Source organism: Syngnathus floridae, chromosome 3 (genome assembly GCF_059516105.1).
Source record: "Syngnathus floridae isolate MCC-2025c chromosome 3, RoL_Sflo_1.0, whole genome shotgun sequence".
Taxonomy (NCBI): Eukaryota; Metazoa; Chordata; class Actinopteri; order Syngnathiformes; family Syngnathidae; genus Syngnathus; species Syngnathus floridae.
Genome location: NC_142415.1, coordinates 20,961,782 through 20,987,366, shown reverse-complemented (window position 1 = coordinate 20,987,366; position 25,585 = coordinate 20,961,782). Strand labels below are relative to the sequence as shown.

At 40.4% G+C, this 25,585-nt stretch overlaps 1 long non-coding RNA gene across 12 annotated transcripts in view; it reads right to left on the bottom strand.

The window, feature by feature from the left end:
* LOC148401075 (uncharacterized) overlaps window positions 1-25,585 on the bottom strand; it is a 95,719-nt gene that overhangs the window by 59,013 nt on the left and 11,121 nt on the right. For 6 of the 12 annotated variants that reach the window (XR_015857615.1, XR_015857616.1, XR_015857619.1 and 3 more), the window contains exons 1-4: window positions 23,649-23,750; window positions 14,302-14,415; window positions 14,063-14,185; window positions 4,215-4,353 (exon numbers count right to left, since the gene is read on the bottom strand). This is a non-coding gene — a long non-coding RNA (uncharacterized LOC148401075). Of the gene's footprint in view, window positions 1-256; window positions 1,826-2,040; window positions 2,127-4,214; window positions 4,354-14,035; window positions 14,186-14,301; window positions 14,416-23,648; window positions 23,751-25,585 lie in introns of those variants that run through there. The other 6 variants (XR_015857624.1, XR_015857622.1, XR_015857623.1 and 3 more) reach the window with 4 other exon arrangements.

Below are 25,585 nucleotides of genomic sequence, written 5' to 3'. Positions count from 1 at the left end.
GATGGGGCGGCGAGCAAGGAGGAGACGATGTCAGCCCATCCTCCCATCTGTTATCATGGCAACGTTAGAACTATCCCCAATAAGAGTCGCGATGTTAACCTAGCATGACAAGGACTTCCAGGAGGCAGGCCTGCTGCTGTTTACGCAGTCACGGCTAACAGCACTAAGATCAGAGTTTTTCCTCCTGGCATGTTTCTTTTTTGTATCAGCTACTGGTGCTGAAATGATGCTAATTTCTCGATTGTTGGACTAATCATTTTATATTTATCCCATCTTAGTTTAATATCCTATGACTGACGTTTACACATAAAATTGAGATGTTGACTTGGACCACAGATTAAAGTAGTAGATCAAAACTCCCCTCAGGCTTTCCTTGTTGATTCTTTTAGGTTGCCCTGCACAGCAAGTCAATAGTTCGCTTGCTGTTGGATGGCAGCGTTCTGGACTTCCTCCAGTTGGACTGTATGTGTTATTCATTAGAAAATTCTTTTCACTGGGGCTATACAGAAGAGAAGTTTGACCTGATGATGCCTTGAGCTGAGCTATGGCTGCCAAACACTGAGTGAAATCGCCACTTTTACCTATTTTATGGCTTGTGGTTATTCCTATTTTAACGTAAAAACACAAACGCGTTTATGAAATGGCAAGCCGGTGTGCTTTCAGTTCAATGTTGAGCAAAGCAGAGGAGGAATAACACAACTGGTTGTGTTCTTTGTAAAGTAAAGGTTGTTGGGTACTTGTAATAACAAAGCAAAGAGTGGGATACCTTTATCAACTCTTAATTCAAATTTAGATTCTAATTGCTTCATTAACCACCAATATTTTAAAAGTATTGAAACGGAATGAATCGTCAGTATGCAAGGGTCGACTGTATTCTAAAACTGTCATACAAACTGGTCTGATGACGAATAGTAGTCAAAGACTACACTTGTAGTGAAACTGCAAACGATGTCTGCCATATTGTGTTTGCAAGAGCAAAGACAGCCTTTACAACTACTAGGCCTTGATACGATGTAGTATATAACACCCTGAGGAGCAACCATTAGAGTGTGCAAGACCAGACGTTTCATGAGAGACAACACGGAGCTTGATGAAACTCTTTGTCAGGCATGAAAACCCACAACGTTGATCGGGGGGGTGGGGAAGGATGCAGAGTTCCTGAGGGAGACCCTGACCCTCGCACTCTCTTCAACCACTGGTTTCTTGGTTTTCGTTATCTGACAGACAGCTTGAGGATTTTCTTTCTTGATGGTGAACTGTACCAAATCAGGCTTTGGGCATAAAGCAAGATTGAAAAAAAACAATAGTTCAATGTCTCTGACACCCCCCGAGTGTGAAAACAACAATAACACAGTCTCAGTGGAGACCCTTAAGTTGTTACACCAAGAATCTAGAGACCCCCTAATCATTGATTTCTTGTTGGGAGAATGTAAAATACAATGTCGCTGGTGGCTATCGTTGAATTGTTTCACATTTCATTGGTGTTGTCCAATAAAAAAATATCACTTTCATTACATCTATTAAGTCTCCATTGTCAAGTATCAACATTGACCAGATATCCAAGGACAAGTTGAATCCATTATTCATGAAGAAACTATTTTCCCCTTGCAAATAATGCTCATCACATGGGAAGAACTATATAATTTACATTTCTGGTTTATGCACTTTGTTTTGACAAAAAAATCAGCTGACAAATGTGATTTCCATCTAGGCACAGTCTAGAATTGTGCCAAGCACCAAAGAGGCTTTCTCCATTGAAGTCTGACGGACTGGCTGCAAATCTTGGAGCATGGGGTTTTCCTGACACTTGTGAATGCCTTCAAATCTGTTTGAAAAATGTAGCGCACTTTAATTATGAAATAAGCAGCATTTGTGTCATTCCAATTTGGGATGTGAGCATGCTCAGCTGCAAAACATTTTGAAGAAGAGCTGTCTCTGCAGCTGTGGTGCCACACACCGGACGAGTCGTTCTCATATTTTGACAACTGGCAGATCTGATGTGTAGTTGTGACACATTTGAGTGGGCGGGAGAATACGCACAGTCAGAGAAGTTTCCAGCTGCGTGCTTTTTCGGACTTGAGCTCACGGTGTGTAACCTTAAATGTGACACCATATACCAACTTTAGCTGTAAAAAAGAGAATCCAGTAAAACAACTTGCACTTGCAGCACACAAATCAACATATATATATATATTTATATATTATTATTTATCATTATTATATTATATTATATTATATTTAATTAGTAAAACATGTTTGAACAAAGAAATTATTCGTGCAAAATATTATTGACTGTTATATAGAGAAGGAATAGTCAAATCATTAATCCGTCATGGGCTCTTTCAGGATGACGATTTGAATTTATCGATATGAACTTGTCAAAATGCATATGAACTAAAATACTTCAAAGCCACTTTGAACGTGTTGTGCAGGCAGTGAGCGCTGACATGAATGCGTGGTGAAGTGGTTCTAATATTAGCATATCTTAGTACCGCCTGTTAAAACATCAACAGATGAATAGATTTCAGTCTTTGTCTCGGATCGAACCGCCCATACCGCCCCTTGCTGTCCATTGAAACTGACACCCGAACGCTCGAGATCGTCACGACTGTTTTCTAGCCATGTGACGTTTACAAAGTGAGCCCGAGGCCAGTTTCGACATTTGCTGCTCAATCAACAAGCGCAAAAAAAAGTCCACACCAATGTTTAGATTCCCTCTATTCAATTGAAACACACATCTGAACTTTGCCATCATAAACCCACAGATAGCACATCGTTCATATTTCAATGAAATCCTATTTCAAAAAAGCAACAAGGCGGGGGCGGGGACCGTTGCAAACAGGTCTGGAAGCACCGAAGTGAGGATGTCTGGCCGAGTGAATTACATTGGCCTTGTTGTTTTTGGATTGTCAGAAGCCTTTTGGGACTGACTTAGAGTAATGCCTTGCCCCATATCTCCCTCAGCACTCAGCCAAATGCAGCTGCGCAACAGTAGGCCCACTTAATGTGATCTTGCCCGGCTTTCTGAGTGCGAAGCGGCAGAGAGACAAACAGGACAAAGGACGAGACGGATGACTGATGCACACACATTCTCAGCTATGCACATGCCATAAATAGTTGCCGTGTGTGTGTGTGTGTGTGTGCTGTTGTGCACATTTAAGAGTAGGAAGTGCTCCTCTGTAAGTCTTGTATCTGAAGATTTTTTTTCTCTCCTCGGCTTCAAAATAAAAAGTCCACTCATTGAAGTTATGAGCAAACACAACAGAACAAATTGTACAATTAACTCAATTTGTATGTGTTACTTGTAAAGGAAGCAAGTGCCGTCTGCCTGCTGAATTGGTTGTAAATTGGATTTTATAGACTAGAAATTTAACTGAAACATAGTGTTGTCAGTCCCAGGGCTGAATGAGCCATCTGCCTTCAAGGGCGGATGCCCGGTGGGCCAGCATCGACATGATTCTATTTATTTTCCTCCATTTTACTTTTTTATTTTAATTGATTGTGCATTCCATAAAAAATGACATCAAACTAGTGACACTTCATGTTTGCATGTTAAGCTAGCAATTTCATGCCGCCGTGAAACAACACGAAATTCTTGTCCAAAAAATATTTTATCTGTCGACGTGCACAAATCTGTCCCTTCTCTGTACCAACATAGTCTTATTTCTGTAAGATCCAGATTATCTGCGGTCTCAAACCCAGAACATTAGCTATTTGTTTTATTAAGGGTCTCTTTTGCGTTTTAGCTGGAAGTGATTGAGAGGGGAAAGTGGAGCAGGGACAGCCGGCTGATTTAAATCACATTGGATAGAGGGCACATAGATAATTGCTTGTCTGGCCCTATAGTCACGTGGAGCGGGCTGTTATCTTCTACTGGGAGATAAACTAGAGGGCAGCCCACAATGATAACAACATACCTGACTGTCAACAGATGAGATGTAAATGAACCCCCCCCCCTCGCCCCCCCTTTGCACCACTTTCTCCTCTCCCTAGGCTTCCTCCTTGCCTGTTATTGTTCAAATGAGAAGTGAAGTGTTTCACTCATTCACTGCCAACCCAGTTAATATCTTTGACGTCTATAACCATCAATGACACGGAATGAGTTAAGTGGCTTGGAAATCAGTCGGCAGTTGCAGTGGTCATCTGTGAAGTGTATGTTTTGGTGCCTATTTGTCAAGTCTAATCAATAAAGCAAACATGAAGGGCTTTCTTACAGCAATATAATAATGATGCTTCATGGTTTTTGCAGCATCTCCTCAAGATGTCTCTTCCTCCACTCTATCACTTTTCAAGGTTTGTGGAGGGTTGCCCCACTCAGCAGTTTCAGCAATAAAAGCCCATGTCGGTGCTCATCTGAAACACAGAGAGTCAGTCTTGATTAAATAACCTGACAATGCGCCGAATGTCACTGTTGCCACGGAGACCAAACTGACCTTGGGTGAATGCAAGAAAAGGACATAGGAGGCGGCACTTGAAAGCAAAAGACCACTTGTGTTAAAACCGGGAGACGGAGAATTACAACTGGTATTATTTTTGTTTTTGTTGCATGCTTTCAAATGTCGCATATTGTGAGGGGTTCCAGCTCATCTCTGACCCTGAATAGGATAAACGGCAGAATAGCCATGCGTGTTTCATGTATTGTACCACGACAGTGTCTATTTTTATATTCTTCATTTTCCATTCATCCATCCATTTTGTGCACCTCTTATATAAAAAAAACCCCAAAACCTTTTCAATATACTGAACAGCAGCGGACTCTACCGATTGGACGAAATGGGGCTTAATGCAACTCGGCAAGAATGCTTTTCAAACTGGATATGTCTCAGCCACATTATACAAAAATAATATAATAGTGCAAACAGCACAAGCAGTTCTCATTTGTGCTCATTCTTATATGTTGCAGCCTCCACGTTTCTACTTATAAATGCGGATTACGGGATTCTTGGAGCATCCGCAGAGAACACAATGCATAAAAAATAGTTTTCCTAATGCTGTGTATCGGATTAAATACTTCCTGGGCCCAAGGGTGCAATAATGGAAGCAAAGTGCAGTGGCAAAAAAAACTGCTCTGAACTTTTGGCAGGAGTTTAGTGTCTTTATTTCATTTTCTCTGCCTTCTGAAAGACTTAAGTGTAAATGTGACATGGGCTTTGCATCACATTATGGAAATATTTCAATGTAATAGAAGGAAACAGAGAGAGACAGAAAGAGAAAAGAGAGAGAGAGAGAGAGAGAGAGAGAGAGAGAGAGAGAGACATTTAACAGTACACAAAATTATTGCTATACCGCAGTTGGTTTGTTGATTATTATGAAATCCAGCACACACACACACGGAAAGAGAAAAAGAGTATTACATCATTTGTGAAGGTACTAGTAATGAACGCAAGGAAGACATGCAGAAAGTGAGAACCATCCCTAAATCGTCACACTTGTTTGTCAGCACAGAACGCATAGTCATTCTCCCCCCCTTCCCATTTTCCGTCTGTTCCACCTGCTAGATGTTTGGTGGAAGACGAATGGGAAGAGGAGCCTTTCATTATTGTCATTCCCGCTGTGTTCCTGCGTGCGGCTGCTAATTGATTGGCTTTTTCCTCATGATTTCTTTCAGAAAACAATACAGCAGATGAACATTTATTTGCCATTGGGGGGTTGCTTCCATTGCCATCATTGAGCATCAATTAGTAGACCGGCAGCACAACATGTACGTACGTCATGGTGCACAGGCAGGGGGGGACTCACCGTCTTATATACGGAACATTGTTTTATTTTTTACCACACGGTCCATTATTTATTGTTGTCAATCAATCATGAGCTGACAGGCTCAGTGTTCTTGAACATTTTATAAACCCGGCTGGGGTGAGACTTTGTGGGCGGGATGGGCAAACTGTTTTCTAATTAGCCAGAATAAAATGGAGAAGAAAAAAAAATAGGACTGGAAACAACAGAACAAACGGCTAAAATCCCTTGATGAGAAATTGTCACGCAAATTTGATCCTGTCTTTTATCATGAAGAGGCCTGATGGAAAATGTCAAGGCCAATTTTTCTTCAGTGTGCACAGCTGATCACATGTCAAATGTTACTTTTCAGTAGCAAATACAATCATCGACAAGGTTTAACTAGTTCTGCTTTAAAGCCGCAGTTCTCAAGCTCGACGCCTGTATTGATCCAACACAGGTATGTCCTACTCCTCACATGCATAATCAAAGTCAGCCGCATTGGGCTCACTCCAATCAATAGTTATTCCGACAGCGTAGCTCCAGAGCCACAATTCATAATAAATGCAACACTGCAGTATATACACCTGACCTCTTTGTTATGACAGCGCTTACCCGAACATGATCATAACAACGGCTGAAATCGATCAGAGCCAAGTTCACAAGGAGGTGAGTTCACTTATGCCAATTAACAAAGTTAAGGCATCGTATTTTGTGCCACCAGAGAGAAGAATCTGATTCAAAAGGGGGAAACCCCTCCAGAAATGAGTCAAAACACGATCCAACCTAGGTCCCTCTAGCCCACTGGTGTTAAACTCGAGGCCCGGGGGCTAGATACGGCCCGCCACAACATTTTATGTGGCCCGCAAAGTTTGTTGTGTAGGTGAGACTATAAAGAACGTTCATACATTCATTTAGGTTTTATGGCCCTCCGAAGGAAACTATGACTACGATGCGGCCCGCGACAAAAATAAGTTTAAATAACCCCTGCTCAAGCCACTCGATGGCGGCAATCCAGTTCGATCGTAAGGCAATAAAAATGGAGGCCACCTGAAGCCAGCGTGCTTATGCTGAGGTTGTATATATGCCGGGACTGAATTTGCATTTGTTATTCTGTAAAATAGTGATATTAAATCAATCAACTGTATCAAGCATATCCATAATAATAATAAAAAAATAAATCAATAAACTGTATTAAGCGCATTAATAATAATGATAATAAACTGTTGAGTTCTGCCTTGTGGATTTGCATTGATTGTATGAAACTAAATAAGCTAACAAAATGCTTTTTGCATTCTAAGGTAAATCCCAAGCGAGGTGCTCTTGAGACAAACACTGCCTGGTTTTGCAAAATACCAAGACATTGTAATTCTATTCAAATGACTTCTCGCAAGGTTAACATTGCATTTTTTGCTGCTTCACTCCAATTTGCCTCATGACTGCTCAGCATCGAGCTGAAGACACATCCAGAAAAGCAGCGGTAAACAGAAAACAGTATTGTGCCGAGTTTAATTATTTGTGGCTTCAAGACTGGAATCAAGTTTGCCATACATGATGCACATTTTAATCATTCATTTGTAGATTCAATCAGGCCAGTGGTTATATTTTAGCAATTAAACGATGTGACTTTTGTGTAAATATCTCCAATTCGCATGTCTTTGCCCAGGCACTTGAAATCCTCCACAATCCAGTTGATGTGTTGAATGGCTTGTGAAGTAAGTGGCATGAAAGAGAAATATCTCCTTCCACCACTGCTCGCACGCACTTCATGTAGCGTTGTGAGTGAGGGATTTGAGTCTGCTCCTTTGACAGCTTGAAAGCCAGCCATCCAATCTTAATCCTATGGGCAAAAATGCTCTCTTGCAAAGGATTCTGTCATCTGCTTTTAACCTCTAACACCAAATGCAAAAAAAAACAACACACGCCTGTTGAAGTTGGACATCTTTTCGCAACATATTTGCGAGTGAGTCACCTTTTATGTGTTGCTATGGTTTTATTTGGGTTTCCTTTTCTCACATTCCCTCTCACAAAATTGGTTGACTGATTATTCTGAAATTATTCATTTCCGGCAAGAAAACAGGCAAAAAATTTTATACGATGCATTTTCGACTAATTGTGGGCATTTCTGTACGAACCTTTCCTTAACCAATTAGCTGCTAACTGGGGTGTCAAACTCCTTTTTCGTCGTGGGCCGCATCGTAATCATAGTTTCCCTTGGAGGGCCGTTATGATTTTAAAGTGAAGACAATTTGTAATTTTGGTAATAATACAAAGTCTATGCAAAATTTGTCATCGCGGGCCACATAACATGATGTGGCGGGCCGTATCTGGCCCCTGGGCCTTGAGTTTGACACCTATGTATGGATTAGAGCTTTAATTTGAGAAAAATAAACTCCCTTTTTTGACAATTCTCTCATCCAGCTTCCAAAACCACTAGAGTACAGCAGCATGTTACGCATTGCATTGAGGATAATTTAATAACACACACGCACACTCGGCTCAGCGGATCCATATCAGGAAGAAATAAAGTAAAACTCCCTATCCAAGAAAAGAGTCTTGCTCTCAATATTTTAACTCTTAAGTCTCGGGGGAATCAGATGAAATCTGGTGTTTTCTTCCCTTGGTTCCTTAATACTAGGTCTCCTGGGCTTCCCAACCAATATGTGGGAAAAAAAAGAAAGTTTAGGGAGGAAAAAACCCATTGATAATTTCTAATTTATGCATAGGGAAGTTGTTTAAGATACACCTCACTAATGCTGCTCCCTCTCCCCCGCTATCCCCTAGACATTTTCGGACTTGTTTTGTTTTAGATGCAAAATCTGCAAGATCTTACCTTCTGCCATCGCCATATGTACTTTAGCTCAACACAGATAACTAAATTAGCACACAGGCTTTGTCCTGCTTTTGAAAATTTAAGTGATTCTCTCAAATAAATCTGAGCGCGAACCTTTATTTTAGATCCTAAAGAAAACTTGAAGACACAAACGCATTCACATCTTTTTAACAAATTGACATGTAATAATAGCTTGCGTTAGCTGCAAGGCCACCACTCACTGGGAACATCTTAACCACTCACATTTTCCTCTGGAGGAAAAAAAAAACAATTTAACTCACTTTTTTCATTTCTGTCATTTTTAACTAGTAAAAAAAAAAAGGTAAATAAAAAAAAAAAAAATCCCTGACTGAAAGGGCTATTTTGATCTGTGTCCTCAAAAGCTGCCTAGTAGATGTTTTTGTATGAATCAGATTTTATTTGATAAGGTCCGTGGCAATGATGACAGAATTTCTCCTGGAAAATAATGGTGGTGTTGTGCCAACCACCACAAGTTGTTCCATTGCCAGTTATTTTTACTCTATTAACCAGTCAAACCGAAAACAAAACCACCTGCTGATAGTTGTATGAATAAAAAAAAAAAAATCTGCAAGAAAAATCTTCTGGTATTGTAATGTGGAAAATCCAGATGTGATGCTCAGCACATTGTCTAGTGTGTTTTTTTTTTCCAGGTCATCATGGCTGAGGGTTAGAGTTAGTGGCTGCAATTTGAAGATTGCCGATGAGACTCGTTGTTCTCCCCCCGCAGACCTGTCAAAGTGTCCTTGAGGGAGAAACAGAACCCCATTTGCTCCATAAGATGGGTCTTCACAACTCTGGAGACTGTGAAGGATTATCCTCTACCTCTTTGAACTTATTTTCCTTTTTTGGTTTTGGGGGAGGGCATTTTCCAGGCAACTTAAAGCAAAAAAATATATATTTATATAAGTGATTTTATACCAGATTCTACCCAAAGGAGTTAGACGAGAACTGCTTAGAAAGCGCCAATAAAAACGATAATGACAGTTAAAAACATCAAAAAATGGCTGCCAGTAAAACATTGGACTGTTTTGAAGTGCTCTGGCATTCAACATGGGTATTTTATTTAAATATTTAAAAAATATAAATAAATAATAATAAAACGTTTCAAATATTTTAAAAAGTTGATTTTAAAAACTCAAGATAATTTGCAATTTTAGTCATGACATGAATTTGACGCACAATTTGTCTCCGTGGCGGGCATCATCATAAAATGATGTGGCGGGCCGTATCTGGCCCCCGGGCCTTTTGTTTAACACCTGTGAGTTACAGGAACAGAAGGAAATTTAGTTTTTCTACTTTTTGAACAAAATATGCTCTACAAAGACCCCCTAAATCCTCTGGTATGCACATAAATTAGGGCCCTCTGGACATGCTGGAGAGCGCCGAAGTTCGAGGGCAACATGCAAGCCACCGCTTTGATGACTTGCCGCGATGTTCCTCTGCAGTGCTTAGGAAGCTAACAGGCGCTTTTGCAACAACATGTCCCATATTTTTGTTCTTTGAGGTGCCTGGGTCTCACACTGTGCCTTTACAAAACACACCGCTGTTACAAAATCAGCCTCCATTAGAAGAAAAAAAAAAGAAACCAGAATAAAACACAAAAATACAAATATTGCCAGTTCACAACAACTGCACAAAATGAGATTCAAGCCTCGCAAGGAGAACAAAGAAGCCTTATTGTTTGCCTCCTTTGTCTCCCGGGGTCACAAGCCTGGCTCGTGTCCATCGTCTCTCACTACCCCAAGGCCAGAAGAATATTGTCCTCGTCTTCCTACAATGTGATCTACCTTCTACAGAGCCATTATTCCAGCTGGGATTATTCTTCCTTTCTTTCAACTTCCTCCCAGTGACAGATGGGACTATAACTCGGATCAAATCCTTGAAGGCAAAGAAATTAGTGCCTTTCATATGGATCCAGAGTAGCCAGACACCAGGGATGCTTGGCAAGAAGTAGGAGATGGGTTGAAGCCTTTCAGTATCATACATCCTTCAAAAAAAAAAAAAAAATGTAAAAGACAAATACAAGGCGACGATATAATAGGGACGGGCCTGACATATTGTCTCTATTGTTTTGTAGAACAAAAGAGCCGCGTACATCAATATAAATAGAACGTACAGGGTGACACACACGCTTATGTGTATGTATTCCCCGACAATTATCGTACGCACACTCACACACACACACACACACACACACACCTCTGTGGGCTGGTGATAACTGCTCAGCCGTGTGTGCTCCAACAATTGTCAGACTGCCAGGGCAGAGTTAGCCAGTTAGTGAAGAAGAGGAGGATGAAGGAGCAAGCTCTGAGTGGCACCATCGAGTGGGTACAAGGAGAATTGAATGGAGCTGTGGAGAAGGATTGGCAAGCGGGAGAACTGCACGAGGTGGGGTCGAAATAGAACAGAAAGAAAAGGAGTGTACAGTCATGGGGAAAGGCAAGGGGGATAAATAGGGGCGAAAAAAATGGTCCTAAATCCTCATTTTCAACAATGCGGGGGAAAAAAGTTGCCGTGTACTTTACATGGCAGGAGTCGGCTCGCTGGAGTCCATTCGGGAGATCAGCGCACGCAAAATAAGATTTTAGTGGTTGACAAAGGTCTTGTATCTTCTCGTCCACTGACTCAAACTTTTAGCAGCCTGTCATCAACTGAATATGATTTATATGTGATTTCAAGGCCAACTGATGCAAGGCTGTTTTATTTAAAACGTGCTGATTAAAAACATATTCATTGTTTTTTTTCACCGTCACACTTTACCTCATCTCAGATTATGCCAAAGATGCGGAGCAGGAGAGAGAAAATAATGTGGGGGGGGGGCATACTGCAATTGAAACTGTCCTATGACCTCATGGTCAGCAGTCTACTAGCACCACCATGTGGTTGCACAAGCAGGGTCCACTAGAGAAAAATATCCCGAGCATCGCCTATGCTGGAAACCTTTTGAAGTTGCTCTCATGTCTTGCTGATGTTTTGCGGTAAACACTTCAAGCAGTCGACAGAAAAACAGAACGCATGCATACTGTATGTGAATACACCGAATACACAGAAGCTTGCTTTGAAGTGGGTCCTACACTAGATGGGTCGCTATGGTGATGCTCTATCCTCCATTTGTCCATGTCAACAACTGACCTGCTTTTCTTCACCCCCCCCCACCCCCAAATCCCGCAGCACCAGCAACCCCCCCGCTTCCGAGCTGCACACTTAAAAAACCTTTTAGCTTTGGATAAGGCAACCAGTTCAGGTTATAGGACTAGGCGGAGAGGAGCAATTGATGACATGAATGTCAAGTTTTAGACATATATAATAATTAATAATAATTAAAATCAAATAATATCATAACATATTCTGATTATGATATAATGATAATAATAATAATAATAATATATATATATTTTTTAATAATTTAATCATTTTAATAAAAACATTTAAGAATAAATATAGAATAAATAATTTCGGTTTTTGTATCCAAACTTCAAAAGTCTTTCATTATGAGGGCACAGATTTTCTTGAATAAACGCTTTCTTGGAAGTCCACAAAATTTAAGTGCAAGCAGAATCTTGGAGACATTGTGCGCAATCAGTGCGTAATGACCCGCTGCCACCCAACTGTCGTTTTATAAAGTACGTACATCCATTGGACACATATCGCGACGCTGACATGCACTTAAGCCGGCTTCGAGTCCTATTCTTCAAGTGTCGGCTCTGTGAATGTTCTCCACAGGGTTGCAGGATGGAAACAATTACGTCCCTTAAGTCTTTGACAAAGCTGCTTCTTTTTTTGTATGTCCACTTGAAAATGAACGGTAATTGAAATTGATCAGTCTGTTTCATAACGGCAACAAATGTGAGAATAGAAGATTAAAAATGATATAAATTAAACAAAAAGGAAATCTTCCTTTCAATAAATGTATTTCATTGCTTGTCCCCCCGTTATGTAAATGAAGAAGAAATAAATAATATAAATTGATAAATAAATAAATAAGAATCAGGAATTAATAAAGAAATAAATAAGAATAAAAATAATTATTGATTAAAAAATCTAAAGATAATACTACAGTACATCAACAATCTAATCACGACCAGACTATACGACAAAGGAAAGCTACTTTTTCCCCATCTGATGTCTGTGTGACAAGTTAAACCTCCACACACCTACAAATCTCTTTTTTTCCTCACTTTGCACAATGATTCGGAAGGAAAAGGGTAAATCGATGGAAAAACTCAATCACATTTCCTTATGTAAATATCCAAGTGACCCCCTCCTCATTTTACCACATTGTTAGCATACAGCCCTGTGGCTCCTCTGGTGCAAAAATGCGCATGGGAGGAATTAACATTTACTCTCCCAGTCTCCAAATGGCAGCTCATGCTTGGACTAGCTGAGAATGAGAAAATATTTGAGCGATAGCGATTAATAATTCCTCTTGCAGAGCAGTAACATTTGCTTTTGGGGTCAGTGAATTGACAGAATGGCTTTCCTTGGGCACAAACATGGCTTTTGTTGTCGTTTTAGTCTTGCGAGGTGAATGTCGATGAATCTAGTTGGCGTTCGAGTGTTATACGGCCTCATCGCTGTTAACCCCGGTGTGCTAAACATTGAAACTGTCGGATCGTTCGACGTGCTGTTTAAATGGAAAGGTTTGTCTAACAGCGAGTGAAGACATGTAACAAATGAGTGTGCGACCATTCATCAAGGTAATTAGTACACGTGGCATTAAAAGAGTAAACGAGTGGAGATGAGACACGAGCGCCTGCTGCAACGCCACGGGAACCACGAGAAGAGCACCGTCCCCCTGCTACTCAAGATGTTTCACTCAAGGCAAGGAAAAAAGCTGCACATGGCTTTTCTCTATTCAGCTGCAGCTGGATCCTGCTGTGGGAATCTACTTGCCTTTTTATAAACTCCGAGTGTGGATGCGAAATCAACAACACAAAGATGCATAATCATCAGCTAGCTTTTCAACCGACAATGTCCATCTTTAAACAGCCTCGCCAAAGGTCATCGCAGATGGAGGAAATTACTTCTTTCTCAGAAAGGTCCCAATAGATCAATATGTCATTTTGTTTCAAGTCGTGCTGTCCTACTCTTGAACTAGTTCAGGGTTTGAAGCTATGTTCATCCACCAACATAACGGTTCAGCCGTTTTTCTATACTTCTCTATTTATATATATTATATATATTTATATATATATAAAATGAATAAAAATAAAAAAATGAATATATATATATTCATTTTTTTAATTTTATTTTTTGCAAGATTCATTTTAGAATGCATCAAAAAAATCTCCAGTTTATACGCTCACGTGTTGTGTGCCATTTTTCTATACTTCACTATTTATATATATATAAATATATATAAAATGAATAAAAATAAAAAAATGAATATATATTCATTTTTTTAATTTCATTTTTTGCAAGATTCATTTTAGAACGCATCAAAAAATCTCTAGTTTATACGCTCACGTGTGGTGTGCCATGTTTCATCTGCACCTTAATTGTGTCTAATCTCTTGTTTTCCACGGTGAGGATTGCGGCTTTTCATTTATCCCGGAGTCAAGCGTACTCAACTTCAAGGAGATGTGCACCTTTTGATGAGTGGGTCCAATATTGATGCTGATTAAAAAAGAGAAAAGCATATTAGAGCAAGGCTGTTATACGCCGCCTCCCAAGCAGAGAGCATGCTAGGCGGAGCATGAAAGAAATCCTTTGTAAGGCTAACCTTGGCTTACCTGTGAAGAGCGTCTTGATCAGAGTATCTGTCAGATAGGTCCTCTGACATCACATGCTCTATTTCTTTCACAACATCAGCCGTCTTCATTAGAGTCGAGACAGTTCAGTTCAGCCTGGAGAGGGGCAATAAGAGTCAGCCGCTCCTCCTCACACATTACTTGCCGAGGTGATGTCACAAGCCGCAGCAGTCACTGTTTTTTTGTCTCACATCACACTTTTTGCTGTGTGTGTGCGTAAACTGATTTGGCCTCGCTATTCCAAGTTTTCATTTATAGTCTCCAAACTGCATAGTTGTTAAATGAACATAACTCAACAGTAATGGGCGGATATAGTTCACATATATCATTGTCAGCTAGGACATGTTTGTTTTTTGGGGGGGATTTTTTATTGTTGTAAACAGTAGAATGCAAGCAATGCAATAAAATGATTATAACATCAATAGCTGCACTTAGAGTGGGGAAAAAAACAGCACGCTGCTATAAAAATGCCAGTTGGTCTGATATTTACAACAATCATATAAAGCTGTACAGATCAACGCAAAAAATATCACCAGCCAGCATCTCTTGCTGTGAATATTCTCATTCACCCGGGCAGGCCATTTTGTTCGCAGGGCACTAAATCGATTGCAACTGGACTGTTCTGGATGTCTTCAAAGATGTTTCGCCTGGCATCTTTTGGAAAATAGAAACTCTGCACAAACGGACCAGTTCTTCCCTTTTGACACATACCACCCACTGGAACACAAACGGCGTTGTCAGAAGCCGACAACACAGAGCTGATCACGTTCCAACCGGCCCTCAGGCCAAAGAGAAAAACCAATACACCTGAGGGGGGCCATCAAAACCTGCGGTGACCAAAGATGATACTGAAAAAAGGACACGGTGTTCCAGAAAGCAACAAGAGCAACGTGACGGGTGAATAAAAGTGACAGTGACCAAAAACATCGCCAGGTGGATTTGAGGATTTATAAGAAATGCGTCATTTTGGTACCCTTAATCGAAAAGAGGCATTCTATTGGAGAAAGTCATGACGTCTCAACACAGACGGAGGTCGAGCCTCAGCTGTCGAAATGCACCTCAAAGCGAGACGGCGCCCTTTTGAGGACGGCAATGTTCATATTCTGTCCAGAAAAGACAGGTGGTTTGAAAGTGAGCTCATTTCTTTTAAAATTGAAAGACTCTCAGAACAGAGGTGAAGCTTTTTGACGATTATAACAAACACACAACAGCGGCGTTTGGCTTTCAGGTGCCTCCAGCGCTATTTTACAAGTGAATGGAATATTAAAGAGGGTGAATCCACCTCAACGATTCTTGTTGCTATGCAAAGGACTCCCTCTCAATCCTCCTCAACAACCGTCATTTTTTTTTTTTTTTATCCCAAACCGGTGATAGCTACCATATGTTAGTATGTCTTGTGCACACGCATCTGTGTAGCATCAGTACATCAGTTTATGTGCATTTTATAAAATTTGTTTAAGAACTTGAACTTTAAAGTATTGATAAGATCACTTAAAAATCAGCCTTTGTTGACCTTTCGGGTTTTAATTGAAAATTGAGTTTGCTTATTCAGCACTCAATTACGTTAACACACGTATTAAACCCCCGTCAAGTCTATCATCTTTGGCTTTGTTATTTGATTTTATTGTTTAATTGATTTGATTTTAATTATTTTATTATTTATTTAATTTTATTCTATCCATTATTTTATTTTAATTGAATTTATTTTAATTTATTGATTTAATAATTTGTTTAATTGTTTATTTTTAGTGCTGATGAACAAATATCCTACTGGGACTAAAAGCCTCATAGTCCATAATGTTCTAGAAACATAAATCTTATTAGAACTTCTAACATTGAGACAATCTACTTGTCAACAGAAAAATTATGAGTAGGGCATAAAATAAATTTGAATCCAAAATAAACATTGCGAGGAAAGCAAACAACTCGAAAGGCATTGATATGCATGGAATGTTTTTGACAAGAGGAACTAAAAGCCTTGCGTGTCAGGGGAACAAACAAATAAATGTATTCGGGAATCTTCTGAAACTTTCCAATCCAGAAATAATCAACAATGTTGTTTTTACCATGCAGGAAACCCCGCATAATCATTGTTCGGCATTTGCAATTTCATGTATTTGCATATTTTTTGGGGGGGGGATCTCATCTCTTGTCCCCTTTAGGTAAAATCCAAAAAGTCACAGTTGTTAGATTAAATTTATTGATATTGTTGTTTCATGTTATTGATCATTCTGATTACTCTCAACTTTTCACAAATTGTGTCAGGGCTCGCTCCATAATCACTTTGTTTGACGCAGACATGAGCGTATTGCTCTCCGCTTCTGAATCGACAAAACATTCTTTATTCATATTTACTTCACAATACAAATTCACGACACTTCTTCTTTGCATCCGAATCTATTATGCTTTATAAATAATGGAGTTTCATTACAATCTAAAAATGTTCTTTATCCTCCAACCATATCCTTATTATCAAGTTGTCAGGGCCTTAATTTCATTTCCTCCATTGATGAATGTGAAGTCATTGGGGGTCGGAGAAACGGAAGCTATTTTGATACCTCACCCAACCGTGATTCCTTTGGGGAACTAAGTCGACAGCGTGATAATGCTCATAGCAGTCTGTAGAAGAAAAATTAATTTAGAAGGACTTCAGGCCTCCTGTTGAATGAAGGGAGAGTCGATTTTTTTTCTCCAGCCTGCATTGGATGTAGTATCTCGTTTGTACTGTTTAGAGTTGTCTCATCTCATCCACCATGTGGAGAGTTTGGCTCATTGGTAGAGTAATTGTAATGCATACTCTACGTGTTAGACGCAGCTTCAACACTGTGTAGAAAATGAAACAAGAAGTCACGCTGTGATCAATATGCTGTATAGAATTCACAAAAGTTCCTGGGCTGCTGTCATGAAAGATAGATTTCAAATCCAAACTACAGAGTAGAGGTAATCCCTCTGGAGTCCAACATACTTTCCTGGACTTTTCTGTCTCCTGGATGGATTCAAAAGACATTTTTGGGGAGGCTAGCAACATGGAATGGTGATTAGAACAGCTGCCACACAAGTCAGAGATTCTGAGTTTGAATCCCGGTTCAAGAGTTTGTGCTCGCGAGTTAAATGAGGACAAGGAGTACAGACAATGGTTGACAGTGTACAGTTTCTTTCTTTCACGACAATGCTGCAGCTGTTTGCCTCAGGACAAAGACAACATCTTGACTTTTTTTCGAGACCATTAATTGGTTGAATATGTAAAGTAGCCCGAAGGTTAATTATTTGCCAGCTATTTTATGGTCACTATATGCATCTAACCTCTTTTTGCCAGTAAATGCAAGCCGTTGAATTTATTTAACTACAGAAAAAAAGAATATTGACTTTCGGAAGATATATACAACCCATAACAGAAAGTTTGCTTTATTAAATATTTTCTCTGCTAAATGCCAACTCAGCAAAATTGCTTGAGCGACACCATGTTATTTTTGCTGTCATATTCTCACGAGAGTGACAAAAACAATGCCATTTTTACAGCTTTTCAGAGCTAGGGATAATTTTAAGTGACTTAATGCTCTATTTATTCAATCATAATAATGTATCATCCAAGGGAGTAACAGAGCTGCATCAGTCCCTGCCACCCCCTGGGGCAACAGATGTTTCACGGCCCATATGGTGCCTTAATTTCTTTCATGCTTTCTCCGAGTCTGTGTGTGTAATCTCAACATTTGTTTTTCTCTTGTTCTAACAGGAAAATAAAAAAAAAAACATTTAGACAAACTCATGTTTATGTGTTTGCGAGCATATTCCGAGTATGGTGGACGTCCGTTTTTCATAAAAATAGGGGTTGGATAATGAATGAGCGTAAATAATTGATGTTGTCCTTGAGGTCACTGCAATTGCTAAAAGTGATTGTAATTGGTCAAAATGATGTCATAACATTGAGAGTCTCATATGCTTAGGATCATCTTCAAACGTTGCTGCTCCCTTAAAAGCACAAGGAGTATCTCCAAGCTAAATTCGGACATACACAATGAAGAGTACGTGCGATAATAATTCTAATCATGATAAGTTCATAAATCCAACTAAGTTGACCATTTCCAAATTGTAGAAGATAATTTCGTGTTTGTTCATTTTTTTCCTGCTGTAAGCCACTACTCTCAAAACACGTCCTCCTTGTTGACATTCATATCCCCTTTTAGTTTTGACCATTAGCATGTTCAATGACAGTCTTTACGGTGAAATTTCAAAATTGTCTCTGATTTGACCTCCTCGCCTGAGTCTGTCAAAAGCCAGAACATTAGTCATTACTCAAGTGCTATGTTTAGGCATTTCATATTTCCAAGCCAATCCAGTAAAAGTTAATAACATCCAGCCTCCGCGCGTCACTGCCACAGTGGCACTTGTCATTGCCGTGTCCCGCGGCCTCATCATCTCATGACACTTTTGTGCAGCGAGTTCTCTTGTCACAGCTTGTCTACGAATCCCGGATCTGAACACCTGCCATTCATCTCCCGGGATAGCAGGCCTCAGTTGCTCGCCAACACTCCCCCGCTGGGATTTTTCTCATCACAGTTACAACAGCAAACGGGAAATATCTTTTATTCCATTATCAAGTAATTCCGCAGACGATTATCATACAGAGGGAACTGAACATAGCCTTTCTTTGTTTGCTCAAATCAGTGCGCGATGTGAGGAGTCCATTTGAGAACGGTGGGATCTTTTGTGTAAATGCTCCGGCAGCACCTCAAGCTTACCCGAGTTGAGTGTGAACCACTCGAGGCTCGCGCCGCGGTTGCCGCAATCTTCTCATCATTACTGACAACAATACGACAACCTTCGTTTCCTATGGACAATTTCAGTGTCATTAAAGACAACAGCTGCCGTCTATCATTTTCTTTCACAATTCCACATGACATGATAACACAGACACCCTCTGCAAGTACTTAGACTTGACAGAAAAGTTTCCAACATTATCGGTCAAGAGATGAACGCACGCTTCCCTAAAAAGCAAATTTGTAAATTATTAGCCCAAGCTAACATACAAGTAAAGGAATATGCAAATGATGTAGCCAAGTGTTCTATGCCGAGCGGAGCTGATGTTTTTAAAGACAACTTTTTCTTGCTGCTGTTTGTTTTTTAAATGAAGAATTGTCACACGATATAAAAGAAAAACAAATGTGTATCCTACTCGGAATACACTTGTCTGTTTTTTAAAAAAAAAAAAACACACACACGAAACACCGTTCGTCCCCTTTACTCCGACAATTCTCTTGGAATTTTTCGGTGTTTCTCAGGACCGTGTTCTATTTATCTATCTGTCGGAGCAGCATAGCTTTAACCCCATTCCTTTCCTCTCATTGCCTGGGGGCAAAAGGTAAAGGGAGGTTTCTATCAGTGGAAAGCCCAGAGCTGCAAAAGGCTTTCAACTCCCACCAATTGAACCCACGAGCCGAGGAGCTGTCAAGGCAAGCTACTGAGCCATGTGAGAGACCAGTGAGGGGGAAGGAAAAGGCAAACGCCATTACTGTCTGTTTATGCCAGCCGAGGAGAGAAAAGGGGGGAGGAAACAGGGTCATTGAGCAAAAGAGGAAGAAAATTGCTCTGTGATCCAAACCGAGGAATCCTAATCAAGGAGCACTGACGGCTACATCTCATTTGCTGTAAAAATGCAGAGTCTTTCAAATTAATGTTGTTGTCATGTGGCGGCTCGACCGTCTAAGCCATCCGAATTTTTAATGGATGGAAAGAATCAAATGGTGTAAGCTAGAATTGAGCTAAGGAATAAACACGAACAAAACTTTGCGACTGGAGCTGTCGTTGTTGATTTGATGATGAGTCATACGTCTCTCGGTGAATTCAACGGCGCGGTGAAACCGATTGCGTTGGAGCAAGCGGGCAATATTATGCTCCGCTTACGTCATCCGAGCTCCAAAAGAAAGAAAAGTGGGAATAATACTCCACTTTAAAAATCTGAACGTTTTTTTCATGGTTTTCTGTTGAAATTGCTTAGTGATGGCAAATGAAGCTTCAAATTTGCTTCAAGATGTACTTCTTGACTCCTCTATCACCCCTTGGCTTGTCAAACTCAATCATTTTCAAAAAGACAGAAATTATTATATATAATTGATTAAGAGTGTTTTAAAAACCAATATGGTCCTCTTAGGTACATAAAGCTAGAAATATATGACAGATACAAATATATGACAGATCAATGGCCTTTTCAAAAAAACATTTGAACCGAGCCTTGTAATAGTTGCCCTTTTGGGTTCAATACAGTTTCCGTCAAATTTTACTGCCAAAAACGCTTTGTGGCAATTATGTTGAATCTTTCACAAAGCCAAAGCAGGCATCATATGGGAAAGAGGGGGGGAAACAGTCAGTGTCTGCTCCCTGCCCCTGATTTTTCTCAACACTCCGCTTGACGACAGTGTGACGGCAGTGCTGCTGTAAGATCAATGGTGGCATGTCTGAAAATGTTTTGCGACGTTCCTGCTCTGGCTTAAGATGACTGACATCACCATCACCCAGTCTGCTCTTGTTGAACACTCAAGAAACTGACTGAGACTGGTGTGAGCAAGAAAAAAAAAAGCCTGTGATTCTGTCACTGGAGAAAAAAACCATGGAACAGCATCTTGCAATTGTTTCGCTATCAATTAATGGTACATTTATTGCTGTTCTATACGTGACATGAAATATATTTCACTTAATTTTGTTTCATCCCTATGTCACGAAGAAATTGACACAACTGGTTTGAGAATGTTGAACTCACCCTGAGAACAGCGAGAAGCTGGAAATAATTCCGATCCCTACAGATTGTGCCGGTAAAACTTGATAAGCAATCCAATTTTCATACAATTTCAACAATCTGCACTCAGTCCCAAAGTGGTCACATTTTATTGTCAGCTCCCCCTGAAAGATGTGCCTGCACAGTCTTTGGGCTGAAGGCTTTTCTTCCATTTATTCTCTCGGAGTGAAAATAAAAAAAACAATGAAAAATTGTAAATGATATTTTAGCCAGGGAGGTGCATGAAAAAAAAAGATCACTTGCTCTGTAGAATTAGTATTGTGCTTGTCTGGGTTTATTTTGTTTTGCCTTTTGGTTTCCCTTCCCTTTGTTTGGTTTGGTCCTATATTCAAACTATATATTTATATTTATATTATATTTTTATATAATATATATATATATTTATTTATTTATTTAGTTAGTTAGTTATTTTAACTACACCGATACCGATTTTTTTTTTATAAATTACTATTAAATCGTCAGTTCATCCTGTCTCGCGGGGAACGTCATGCTTATTGCCACAGCTGTTTTGGAGTCACAGCTGTAAGCCAAAAAGACTTGGGAGGGCAAGGGAGCAGATGAGGAAGAAAATAGAAGAGGGAAAATGTGCATTTCATCATTACCCAAAATGCAACATCGATTCTGGATCAAGAGGGCTCGTTTGGAGTGTGAATTTAGGACAAGGCAAACATGAAGAAAATCTTAAAGCACTGGAACACGGGTTTAGGTGTACTAGAAATACCACTACAGCACAATCCTTTGAATTGATTGTACTGCCTCAACACGAAATATCCACATCCAATCAAGAAAAGAAAGCAAGAGTGTTGGGAACAGAATTGGTGAGTGAGCAAAAACAAAGGAATGAATTTTGATCAGGTACGCGATCCCAACCTGAGCCGAGCCCCAACCATCTGTGAAAGCAAAAGTGAGCGCGGTGACCTCCAAAGTGTTGTTTGACTCCAGCAGTAAGACATAAGTGGGTGAGGCGGCTAACAAGGTGATGTGAGGCGACGACCCCTTGCTGCTCTGCCCAACTGGCCATCACAGCTTGAGTTTTCACTCGCTGCGCATTTAGAACTTCTCTGAGTGACCTTTTTATCCAGGTGGACGGTGAAATAAACAAAATCCTCAGGTAGGTAGGTAGCTCGGTCGATGGGTAGGTAGACCTCTCTGTGTCCTTCAGTCCAGAGAGGTGATCTTGTCCCACATAACAAGATGTAACTGAATAAGAGAAGAAAGTGGAGTGGAAAAAAGATATAAAGGTCTGAGGAGGGGGTACAGGCCACAGCGATAATAGGTTGCATTATCCACATCTGCTGGGAAAAAGCCCGCAGAGAGGAAACTTGCCTAGTGAAGTGTAATCTTCAGCGGCCTGGTCCCTGTGAGAGCCAGCACAGCGAGTGGTTCTGGGTGGGGCCAGCGGACCCTTACATAAAGCAATGACTTTCTCCACGGTAGAGGATAGAAATAACACACACTGAGCATAAACACAGAGGGAGCTCATCAGACCATGCAGGAGCCGTGACTGAAAGGTAGATTAGCAGTGATATATAGAGAAAATGTCGGGAAGGGGACTGTGGGGAAATTGGCTGGAGGCTGGAAAGGGATGTGAAGATGATACTCGGCAGCAATAGTAAATATAACAGAACTGGAGGGGTGGCGGCGGCGGTGTACTGGGAGCAAAATAACGGCTCCTAGGATATACTGAGAATAAATGTGCCACACAGAAGGAGACGATGCAACACGCAGGTATGTCACAACAAAGGCGGGATGACTCTTCCGGCCATCTAGCTTCAGCTCAAACAGAAACAGCACGATTTTCAGCACAAGAATGCACATGAGTGATGGGTGGTTGCAAAGAGGAGTAATCAGTTCAGCATCTACATCAAAGTTGAAAGCCCATCTTGGAACACGGGGGGAGATCTACGACACGCAGGGCTGTCCTTTTATCCTTTCCAAAAAGATTTGATCATTTTGCCTTCTTTTGGCTTTCAGGTGCCTCTCTGACTGGTGTTACAACGGACACCAACGATGGCAAATGCAGCCTGTTGAGTTATATTCTCAGTTATATTTTGTTTCTTTTTTATGTTTTGATCAATTATATGTATTACTTTTTCGGATGACGGAAAATGTTGATTGATTGTCTAAGTTGGGTGTCAAATTCATGTTTGGTGCAGGCTGCATCGTATTCATAGTTTCCTTTAGAGGGCCATTGTGATTGTCAAGTTCTTATTTTATATACAGTATAAGCTACACAACAAACTGATGAATAACTAGTTTTGAAATAAAAGACTAGCAAATACTGTTTAAAATTTTTAAAAAGATTAAATATTTGCTACTTTTTTGTAAGCATTTTTTTCTATTTTTTAAAAGACAATTTATAATTTTAGTATTGATACATGAAGTCAATGCACAATTTGTCACATAAAATGATTTGGCAGGCAATATCTGGCCCCCGGGCCTTGAGTTTGACACCTATGATTATTTTTTATTAGCTTCATAATGTCTTCTAGATGCTATCCGTTGATTCTTTTGTTCAGACAGAGATTTTTGTTCTTACCTGCTGCTAACACTCCAGTCTTCCTCAGAGCTGTTTGACACCTATGGTCTAAGTCTAAGACACCTGAGTGAAGTGGACACCTGTGTTAACGAAGTGGGCGTGTTTAATAAAGAGCTCTCATGCATGCAGCAGCAGTCGTTGTTGCAGTGAGTTGTGTGTTATCAGAGAGGATCACCCTCATTTGGCTTTCTTTGCTTTTTTTTATCCACCCAATTTGGTGCACTTGCAAGGCTTTCGCACAAATACCTGCTGCTACTCTGCCAACAAAGCCAAATGACAGTCGTTGGCTAGCAAGGCCGCTCTCTAATGAATTTTAACAAGTGGCATTTTGCTTCTCCAAAAATTGAAACGTAGCCAAAAAGGATAAAATACTTGAGTCCGACACGGTCAGCCTTGAGCTGTCTAATCCTCAAGCGTCAACTGATGAAGCCTGCTCAGATGGAAATGTCGACAATTTTGAATGTGCTCAAGCGTTTGATCAAAATGGAAAGATGTCGTTGACTCAACACTTCTGAGTTGTTATCAGTTGTTAGTACTCACTGAGGAATCGCGAAATCTGTCACTAAATGTCCCATCGCATCAATATAAACAACTCAAATGACCACAAACCAACCACAAAGTGTTCCTGCAAGCTCAGATATGAACAGGTTCCGCCGATTTTTCATCAGCGAGCCTTTCACACTTTTCCATTTCAACGTTCGACTTCAATTGTTTGACTAGTTTTAGTGTCATTCAGCCAAAATTATCTTTGAAGCCATTTGCAGCCCGCCTCACAAGTACTCCCTCAACAAAGCACTTTGAATGCAATCAAATCATAGCACATGAGCAGATGAGGCAGCCGTTGATCCGTGGCCATCAAGGCAACAAGTCCATTGAAGATGTTGATAGCCGCCTTGCCGTCGATTCTACTTGACCAGAGGACTTCGCCTTTGCGTCGTTCATCTTTCATGTTGCGATTGGAACGCTCGCGGCACATGTGGGAGATTCAACTCGACTTCATCCCCATTTTCCACGTCTGCCTCTGCCCTTTAAATCGGTTAGGCTTCACCTGATTATGAACTCGTTCACTGACATTGACGGAACTAGACGTCAAAGATCTATTTTAACTGGGCCAGTAGGGAATGAGTTAACGGTGGATCTAAAATTGAGTTGGCAAAAGAAGGTGAATTTGGCTTCCAAGCAGTTGGTTGCAAAAGTGAAATAAAATCTCGGGTTTGAGAATGTCCCAGCCCAGGTATTAATCGCCAAAACCCAATGTCCAATATCAGGGGCGCCACGGAGACAACAGCGGAATCATAAAAGTCGGAGAGTTTCAGGTCTGTATTTTTGACAGCTATCCGAAAATGAAGTTGAAAAAGTCAGCTGTCAGCTCACACACATCTCGGGTTTTAAAAGAAGAGGCTGGCGAAATGAAATGGGCAGATAAAACCAAGAGAGGCTTGGATGATGTGCACAACGCCAAGGGAGATGGGCAAACCCGTCCACACAGGAAAGCGAGGCACTTGAAAGCAAATCGAGGTGCATGAGCAACTTGCCTGCGGGGGGGAGAGTACTTGTTCGGTGTTGGCCACTGAGGTGGAAATGTGTGGACGGCCCGGCGTGGTAGATGACCAATGTTTTGATTTTGTGGGGGGGAGGCAGCAAACAAGTTTTCCTTGAAAGCAATGTTTGCTTTTAGAAATAAACTATTGAAGTGACCAGGAAAGGGGGTTGCGCAACTGGCTCTGAAAAGAAAGCAGCTTGAACATGGCAAGTTGTATTTTTAAACATCACGCAGAACCCAAATTGGTATTCGACTCTTGCTGTGATGAGGTTGAATCGTGTCATTGAATTATTAGCCTCACTGAAATTTGAGAAATATCTTCATGTTGAGTAAATTACAAAACAGAGGCAAACATTTTTTTATTTCATACATAAATTAGTTCGTTGCGAAGCTC